We start from the raw sequence: 9814 nt of genomic DNA on the forward strand, positions 1-9814 counted from the left end.
AATTTTATAAAACATTTGTATGGTTCCAAAGACAACAATACTTTATAATGAGGTATCGTCACAGAGGTTTTGCTGCCATCTCTGTACCCTCCACCAAGTTTCCTCTCTTCCCTATAAGTAACCATTTTTGTGGAGTTTTTAATTCATCTTTCCATCACTTCTTTTTGAAAATATATGTGTGTAGGCCGGCCGAGTGGCTCAGTTGGTTAAGAGCTCGCTCAAGAGTTTGAGCTCTGAGCAACGGCCGTTCGAGTCCAGCCCGAGCTGAGCAGCCACTGAGCTGCCAACAGGTAGCAGGATGGCTCAGCTGAAAAAAAAAGAAAGAAAGAAAGAAAGAAATGGTATTGAAAATATATGTGTGTATTTGCATTTCCCGTCTTCTTACACAAAAAAGTAGCATATTAGCATATTATATACACCATCCTTTACTTTGTTTTTTTTTTGTTTTTTTTACTTAACACCTTATCATGGAGATCACACCATAACGTTATACAGAGATCATCTCCATTCCTTTTTAGGGTTGCACAGTATTCTACTATATAAATATACCTCAGGTTTATTCAGTCAGTCCACAACTGATGGATATTTGGGTTTCAAGTATTTTTCTGTTACAAAAAGTGCTACCACAAATAGCCTTAGACATACAATATTTGTATTATTGCCAGTGTATCTTTGTGATAGAATCTGAGACATGAGATTGCTAGGTCAAAGGCATATACAATTTTGTTAGAAGTGAGATGCTAGGTAAAAAGGCATATGTATGTGACTTTGCTGGAAATTGCCAGATCCTGCTCCATTTGGCTTTAACTAGTTTTCATTCCCACTGGCAATGTAAGAGTGCCAATTACCCCATAACCTTGCCAACACAATATGCTGTCAATCCAATAGGTGAGAAATGATATCTCAGTGTAGTTTTATTTTGCATTTCTAGTATTATAAATGAGGTCAACTACCTGCTCATTTGTTTCAGGGCTCATGTTTTCTGTGAATTCTATTCTTTTGTCGTTTTACTTTGTTCATTGTGTTTTTGCCATGCAAAACTTTTAAATTATTATGTAGTCAAATCTTTTCTTTTACTGCTTTTACATTTTGAATCATAGCAAAACTTTTCCCACCTTGAGATTATAAACGAATTCATCATGTTTCCTTTTAGTACTTCTACAATTTCATTTTTTTAAATTTGGATCTCTGACCCTTTTAAAATTTATCCCAATGTATGGTGTCAGGCATAGATTTAATCTGATCTTTTTCCATATATAGTTATCCACTTACTAAAAAAAATCTTTCTCTTCTATGGTTTGAAATGCAACTTTTAATATATACTAAATTTCTATATGCACTTGGGTCTGTTTCTGGATTTTCTATTCTGATCCTTTGGTCTATCCAGTCATGTGCTAACACGACTCTGTTGTAATTATAGGGGTTTTATAACATGTTTTAATAGCTGGTAGTACCTCTCTATGATGTGCTTCTTTCTAGTTTCCCTGCTTTTCTTGTTTGTTTATTCTTTCAAATAAGTTTTATAATCAACTTTTCTAATTCTAGATAACAACCTGATGGTATTTGGAGGGGGGAGGTTGCATTATATTTATAAATTAACTCTGAAAGAATTGATATCTTTAGTATGAGAGTCTTTTCTCCAAAACATTGCCCTACCATTTGTGCATCTTTATTTTTGTGTCTTTCAGGAGTATTTATAGTTTTCCTCATGTAGATTTTGTACATTTCTGGTTAAGCTTATGCCTAGGTACTTTATTATGATTACTATTGGCTCTTGTGAATAGCATCTGCTCTATTATTTCTTCTAACTGGATACTGTTAAAGGCTGTCGATATCTGTATATTAATGTTATGTCATACCACTTAATATCATACCTCTTATTTGTAGTTGCTTTTCCACTGATTATAATCATATTATCATCAAATATAGTTTCCAACTCATTTTTTTTATTAGCTTCAGGTGTACAAAACAGCATAGCAGTTAGAGGTAATTATAAAGTAATAACCCCAATAAATCTATTACCCATCTGACACTGTACATAGTTATTAGAATATTATTGACTATATCCCCTATGCTGTACTACATATCCCTGTGACTATTTTTTTAATTATAGTTGACATTTGATATTATTTGATATTAGTTTCAGGTGTACAGCACAGTGGTTAGACATTTATATAATTTATGAAGTGATCCCCTGATAAGTCTAGTACCCATCTGACACTATGCATAGTTTTTACTGTTAAAACTATACATAGTTTTAATATTATTGACTATATTCTCTATGCTGTACTTTACATCCCCGTGACTGTTTGGTAACTACCAATTTGTACTTCTTAATCCCTTCGCTTTTCTCACCCAGCCCCCCGACACCCCTCCCATCTAGCAACCATCAGTTTGTTCTCTGTATCTATGGGTCTATTTCTGTTTTGTTTGTTCATTTATCTTGTTCTTTAGAGTCCACATATAAGTAAGATCACATGGTATTTGTCTTTCTCAGTCTGACTTATTTCACTTAGCATAATACCCTCTATGTCCATCCATGTTGTCGCAAATGGTAAGATTTCATTCTTTTGCTGGTCGAGTAGTATTCCATTGTATATATGTACCACAATTTCTTTATCCAATGTTCTATTGATAGGCATTTCAGTTGTTTCCATATTTTGGCTGTTGTAAATAGCCAAATTATGTTTGGCTATTTGTTGTAAATATGTTACTGTATATGTAAAAAATTGTATATGTTGTAAATATTTTGGCAGCAGTGAACATCGGGGTGCATATATCTTTTCAAATTAGTGTTTTGTATTTCTTAGAATAAATACCCAGAAGTGGAATTGCTGGGTCATAAGATAGTTGTATTTTTAATTTTTTTGAGGAAGCTCCATACTGTTTTCCATAATGGCTGCACCAATTTGCAATCCCGCCAACAGTGCATGAGGGTTCCCTTTTCTCCCTTTTTGTTGATTTATTGATGACGGCCATTCTGACAGATGTGAGGTGAGATCACATTGTGTTTTTTATTTGCATTTCTCTGATGATCAGTGACATTGAGCATCTTTTCATATGTCTATTGGCCATGTGTATGTCCTCTGGAGAAATGTCTATTCAGGTTCTCTGCCCATTTGTTAATTGGATTGTTTGTTTTTTTGGTGCTGAGTTGTATGAGTTTTTTACAGATTTTGGATATTAACCCTTTATCAGATGTATCATTGGCGAATATCTTCTTCTAATTGGTAGGCTGTCTTTTTGTTTTGTTGGTGGTTTTCTTTGCTGTGCAAAAACTTTTTAGTTTGATGTAGTCCCATTTGTTTTTTTTTTTTTTCTGTTTCCCTTGCCCGAGGAGATACATCAGTAAAAATATTACTAAGGATAATGTCTGAGAGTTTACTGCCATGTTTTCTTCTAGGAGCTTTATGGTTTGGGGTCTTACATTTAAGTTTCTAATCCATTTTGAGTTTATTTTTGTATATGGAGTAAGAAAGTGGTTCAGTTTCACTTTTTTACATGTACCCATCCAGTTTTCCCAGGACCATTTATTGAATAGATTGTCTTTACTTCAGTGTATATTCTTGCTTCCTTTGTCATAGATTAAATGACCATATAGGTATGGCTTTATTTCTGGGTTCTCCATTCTGTCCCACTGATCTATGTGTCTGTTTTTATGCCAATACCATGCTGTTTTGATTACTATGGTCTTGTAGTATAGTTTGATATTAAGTAGCATGATACCTCCTGCTTTGTTCTTATTTCTCAGGATTGTCATGGCTATTTGGGGTTTTTTATGGTTCCATATAAATTTTAGGATTTATTCTAGTTCTTTGAAAAATGCCATTGATATTTTGATAGGGATTGCATCGAATCTACAGATTGCTTTGTGTAGTATGGACATTTTAACTATGTTAATTCTTCCTATCCATGAATATGGCATATGCTTCCATTTATTTATATCTTCTTTAATTTCTTTCTTCAGTGTCTTATAATTTTCTGAGTACAGGTCTTTTACTTCCTAGGTTAAATTTATTCCTAGGTGGTTTTTTTTATACAATTGTAAATGGGATTGATTTCTTAATTTCTTTTTTTGATAGTTTGTTATTGGTATATAAAAATGCAATTAATTTCTGAATATTAATTTTGTATCCTGCTACTTTACTAAATTCATTTATCAGTTCTAATAGTTTTTGGGTGAAATCATTGGGGTTCTCTATATAGTACCATGTCATCTGCAAATAATGACAGTTTTACTTCTTCCTTTCAGATTTGCATGCCTTTTATTTCTTTTTCTTGTCCAGTTGCTGTAGCTAGGGCTTCCAATACTATGTTGAATAAAAGCGATGAAATTGACCTAATTGATATTCCCATAGCATTACACCCAACAATAGCAGAAAACACATTCCTTTCAAGTGCACATAGAACATTCACTAAGATAGTTCATACCTTGGGTCATAAAACAAACACTTTAACAAATTTAAAAGAATTGAAATCATACAAAATATGCATATACAAAGTATGTTCTCTGACCACAGTGGAACTGAAGTAGAAATCAATAATAGAAAGATATCTGGGATATCCCCCAAATATTTGGAAATTAATCACACACTTCTAAATAATCCATGTGTCTAAGAAAAGTCTAAAGAGGAAATGCGAAATATTTTTAACTGAATGAAAATAAAGCATATTAAAATTTGTGGAAGCAATTAAAGCAATTTTTAGAGGTAAATTTATAGCAGTAAATACATGTATTGTAAAAGAAGTTCTTAACCTAATCCTCTACCTTAAGATCCTAGAAAGGGAAGAGCAAATGAAACCCAAAGCACTGAAGGAAAAAGTAATAAAGAGCAGAAATCAATGAAATTGAGAAGGGAAAAACAAAAGAGAAAAATCAATGAAGTCAAAAGCTGGTTCTTCAAAAGATCAATACAATTGACAAACCTCTAACCAGACATACCAAGAAAAAGGGGAGAAGACAAGAATTACCTATACAAGAATTACCTATACTAAGAGGAAATATCACTACAGATACCAAAAGTATTAAAAGGATAATTAGATAATACTATAAAAAAAAACTCAGTGCCCATAAATTTGACAATTTCCATGAGCTGAACCAATTCCTTGAAACACACAAATTACCAAAACTCACCAAAGATGAAAAAAGATAACCTGAGAGGTCCTATAGCTATTAAAGAAATTAAATTTATACTTAAATGTCTTCCAAAACCTAAATCTCCAGGCTGATGGTTTTACTGGAAAATTCTATCAAATATTTAAAGAAGTAATATGAATGGTAAAAAAAAACCTTTTCCAGAAAATAGAAGAGGAAGGAACACTTTCCAACTCATTTTATGAGACCAGCATTGCCTTGATACCAGAAATCAGACAAAGACATTACAAACAAAGAAAACTATAAATCAATATCCCCCATGAACACAGACACAAAAATCCTTAACAAAATATTAAAAAATTGAATCCAACAATATATAAAAAAGATAACATATCACAGCCAAGTAGGGTTAATCCTGAGAATACAAGGTTCATTCAACAATCAATGAAAGCAATCAATGAAATTCATCATATTAACAGAATAAAGATTAAATACTGCACGATCATCTCAATAGATGCCAAAAAAACATTTGACATACAGATGGCTAACACACATGAAAAACTGCTCAACGTCACTAATCATCAGGTAAATATGAATCAAAACCACAATGAGATAACACTTCACACCTGTCAGAATGACTATCAAAAAGAAAACAAAGATAAGTGTTGGCGAGGATATGGAGTAAAGGGAACCCTCGTGAACTGTTGGTGGAATTGTAAATTGGTGCAGCCACTATGGAAATCAGTATGGAGGTTTCTCAAAAAATTAAAAATAGAACTACCTTATGACCCAGCAGTTCCACTTCTGGTTATTCATCTAAAGAAATGGGACACACTAATTCGAAAGATATATGCACCCCTATGTTCACTGCAGCATTATTTACAATAGCCAAGATAGGGAAGTAACCTCGGTGTCCATAGATAGACAAATGGATAAAAAAGATTATATATATATATATATATATATATATATATATATATAAAACTCAGCCATAAAAAAATGAAATCTTGCCATTTACGATAACATGGATAGACCTAGAGGGTGTTATGCTAAGTGAGATAAGTCAAAGACAAATATTATATGATTTCACTTATATATGGAATCTAAAAAAAACAAAACAAATGTACAAACAAAACAAAACAGAAACAAACTCATAGGTCCAGAGAACAAACTTCCAGATGGGAGGGGTGAGGAGACGGGCAAAAAAGGTGAAGGAGGCAAAGAAGCACAAATTGCCAGTTATGAAATAAGTCTCAGTGATGTAATGTACAGCATAGAGAATATAGTCCATAATATCATAATAACTATGTACGGGGTCAGATGGATACTAGATTTATCCTGGTGATCACTTCATAAGGTCTAATGACTAGGTTGTATACCTCAAAGTAATATAATATTGTATGTCAACTATAATTTTAAAAATAAATTTAAAAAATTAGATTCTCAAGAAATATTTGATAAAAACAAGTGAATGAATTAATTCTACAAAAAATAAACTTTTGAGGGTAATTAATGTTAATTATCTTGATCCTGTGATAGTTTCATGTGCGTATACATATGCCAAAATGTATCAAAGGATATTTTAAACATGTGCAGTTTATTGTATATCAATTATACTCACTTTTATAAAGGTACAGTTTTATATAGCTTGAAAAAATGAAATAGGTATAAATCTACCAAAATACATGTATGCTAAAAGGGACAAAATACTAAAGAAGGAAATCAAAGAGGACCTAAATAAAAGGAGAGACATACCACATTGATGGATCGGAAGACTCAATATTGTTAAGATGTCAATTCTTTCCAAATTGATCTATAGATATAATGCAATCCAATGAAAATCCCAGCAGTGTTTTTTCTTAAATATATAGATATATGTATGAGGTCTGACAATTAAGTTCGCAAACTTGTTGCAATGATGTTGCTAATCTTTTCTGATATTAGAGGGATTATTCATTATGAATTTGTACCAACTGGACAAACAGTTAACCAAGTTTACTATTTGGAAGTGCTCAAAAGGCTGCATGAAAGTTAGATGACCTGAACTTTTTGCCAACAATTCATGGCTTTTGCATCACGACAATGTACCAGCTCACATGGCACTGTCTGTGAGGGAGTTTTTAGCCATAACCAAATAATTGTATTGGAACACCCTCCCTACTCACCTGATCTGGCCTCCAATGACGTCTTTCTTTACCTGAAGATAAAGGAAATACTGAAAGGAAGAAATTTTTATGACATTCAGGACATCAAGGATAATACAATGACAGCTCGGATGGCCATTCCAGAAAGAGTTCCAACATTGCTTTGAAGGGTGGACTAGGCGCTGGCATTGGTGCATAGCTTCCCAAGGGGAGTACTTCGAAGGTGATGGTAGTGATATTCAGCAATGAGGTATGTAGCACTTTTTCTAGGATGAGTCCGCGAACATAATTGTCCGACCTCATATCATCACTTGACACCACTTTACACCACTTTTAAAACTGTGTCAACAGTCTAGTGGTTACCAGAGGGAAAGGGCATGGAGGACAGGTAGAAAAGTGTAAAAGGGGTCAAATATATGGTGACAGAAGGAGATTAGACTTTGGGTGGTGAACACACACTGCAATATACAGATGATGTGTTATAGAATTGTACACTTGAAACTTACATAATTTTATTAACCAACGTCACCCCAATACATTTAATAAAATAAAAAATAAAAATAAAATAAAAACTGTGTCATAGTCCATAATGGATGGATGGTTCAAAGTTTATTTAACCAATCGGCTATTGTATTGTTAGATATTTACATTTGCTTTTCCCTGAATTTAATCTTTATCCATCCATTACCTCATATTCTTGCTGCCTGCTGAATGATTCATACTCCTCCCTACACTTCCACCCTGGGACTGAGTAAAGTCATTCATTCCTGGGCCTTTGATAACAATACTGGGGAGAGATTGTGCCTAGACCAGGGGTCATCTATCTGTTGTATGAAGCCCACAGATGGGTTTTGTTTGGACTGCATGGTGGTTTTAAGTGTTTGAACTTATTGCCAACACTAATGAGATTTCACTTGAAAATCTGGATTTTTGACTGTTTTTTTTTTTTAGAGTAGGAAATTCTAGAAAAGGTAGCTATGGAGGGTGAAATCCCAACTCTGCATATAAAAATACTCCTCAAATCCATGGCTCAGCCTTTTTTTTAAAATTTTATTTTACTTATTTAAAATTTTTTTCCAGTTTTATTGATATAATTGACATATAACATTGTATTAGTTTAAGGTGTACATCATAATACTTTGATGTACGTGTATATTGCTAAATGATTGCCACAATAAGTTTAGTTAATGCCCATCACCTTACAGTTACAATATTTTTTCTTGTGATGAAAACTTTTAAGATATACTCCTAGCAATGTTCAAAATATACAATACAGTAGTGTTAACTAAAGTCACCATGCTGTACATTACATCCCCAGAATTTGTCTTATAACTGGAAGTTTTGACCTTTTGTCTGCCTTCACCCATTTCCCACCCTTCACCTCTGGTAACCACCAACCAATCTTATTCTCTGTATCGATGTAAGAAATGTCCAAACCTGTAGAGAATTTTTATAAGAGTTTATTTGAGCCAAACTGACAGCACATTCTGGGGAGCAAGATCTCAAATGCTCCTTAGTTTTTACTTCTGTTGAACATCAGATTTGGCAACAATGGGTCCACATTCTGGCATGGCCATCGTGGATGGAGTTGACTTTCAGTCACTCTGCCAGCCCAGCTGACTTTATTTGTCTGCTGGCTTCTATATGCACTCAGCCTTGCCCATGGCTCTAAATACCCAGATCTGGGAATACCCTCACTCAAATGAGGGTTGCTCAGGGCTTCTTTCAGAGGGTAATGCAGTTGAGAGGGAAAAAACCCAGGATCTAAACCAGGATTGATGAATTTTAGTCAGCTGGGCTGGTTCTGGCTCTAGTTAAATGCCCATCTGTTAAGTTACCGTATTTCCCCGAAAATAAGACCAAGCCTTATATTAATTTTTGCTCCAAGAATCTACTTTTATTCATTTATTCATGTACAAAAATCTACGTTTATTCAAACAGTCATGTCTGGCTGATGATCTTAACTGGGGCTTATGTTTGGGGTAGGGCTTATATTACAAGCATCCTGAAAAATCATGCTAGGGCTTATTTTCTGGTTAGGTCTTATTTTCAGGAAAACATGGTACCTAGATGATTGCTTCTTAATTGGGGGATGGGAGGGAAGGTAAAAATGATAGGATACAAGTAAAGGTGGGTTTAGCTTGAAAAACTCCCTAAATGATTCAATGTCCATCCCCTTGAGAATGACTGGCTTACCTGTCGAAGATCATCAGCAAATCCAAATAATAACTATCATGTGAGGTTAAAAGCACAGGCTCTGGATTCGAATACCAGCTCTACCATTTACTTGTGTGATCTTGGGCAAGTGACTTCACCTCTCTGAGCCTCATTTCTCATGTAGGACCTGAAAAAGGAGGAAGTAAGACAAGAGATCCCACTTCAAATTCTACTTTAGTCTAAGTCAGATGACTTGTATAAAGCACTTAGGATTCCTGTGGGGAGCCATGGTTACAGGTAATTCAGAGCCTTACAGACTGGCTCGGTTAATGCTTAACCTGTTTCTGCTCCTAAGGCATTGTCTCTGCCTGCACCTGGAGGGTGCTTACAAGTTGCTGAGGTATGTGGTGAGAATGGC

Source organism: Hipposideros armiger, unplaced genomic scaffold (genome assembly GCF_001890085.2).
Source record: "Hipposideros armiger isolate ML-2016 unplaced genomic scaffold, ASM189008v1 scaffold_867, whole genome shotgun sequence".
NCBI lineage: Eukaryota > Metazoa > Chordata > Mammalia > Chiroptera > Hipposideridae > Hipposideros > Hipposideros armiger.